Source organism: Penaeus monodon, chromosome 15 (assembly GCF_015228065.2).
Source record: "Penaeus monodon isolate SGIC_2016 chromosome 15, NSTDA_Pmon_1, whole genome shotgun sequence".
NCBI lineage: Eukaryota > Metazoa > Arthropoda > Malacostraca > Decapoda > Penaeidae > Penaeus > Penaeus monodon.
In genome coordinates, this window is record NC_051400.1 from 12,300,502 (window position 1) to 12,301,211 (window position 710).

Here is a 710-nt window from a genome sequence, read left to right on the forward strand (position 1 = left end):
TGAAAATTGTTGGTTCTTTATTGATTGCATGTATTTGGACTTTATTGTGAACTTAATTTCTCACTGTACTTAATTTTAGTGTTAACTCACCTATGACTTAACCGCTATTCGCTATACAAAAAATATTTAACTCTTGGTAACCGCCAAGATCTTCCTCATACCAGCATAAAAAGCCTTGTTGACTCACATTGTACATCCGAATCATCGTTGACATGGCCATCGTTAGAAACTCATGATGATGCTTGAAATGAAACGCACCGTTGGATATATGGTTCCTCCTCTTGTGGCTGGTGACGACAACGTTCTTAAGAGGAGAAAGGTCCTTTATGCAGACGGTGTCGGTGTCCGAGTAAAATCCTCCGAACCGCCACGTTAGAAACGACTCTCAATAAGTCACTCAGCTGTATGACTGGCCAAGCTGTTGAAAAGGATCTCCATATACTGTACATTACTGCTTTTGTAGACAAACTAAAGGCACATTTTGGGCAATAGACGCAGTCTAGGTATGGTTTGATTTGCTTCGTATTGCCGAATTTATTAAAAATTGCTCTAATATCCAGCTTGTCGCAATATGAGATGACTCATTCCCCTTCACAGAGGGTAAGAGAAGTAATCGTGGACTAAGCAGATTGGACGCTGTTAGTAACGATAATGAATTTAGCCATGAGGAAACCATTCCTCGCTTTAGTATTACATGAACTGAAGAAGAT

General features: G+C 39.7%; 1 pseudogene; it reads right to left on the reverse strand.

The window, feature by feature from the left end:
- Nucleotides 1–710, reverse strand: part of LOC119582219 — a 3,982-nt pseudogene that overhangs the window by 1,350 nt on the left and 1,922 nt on the right.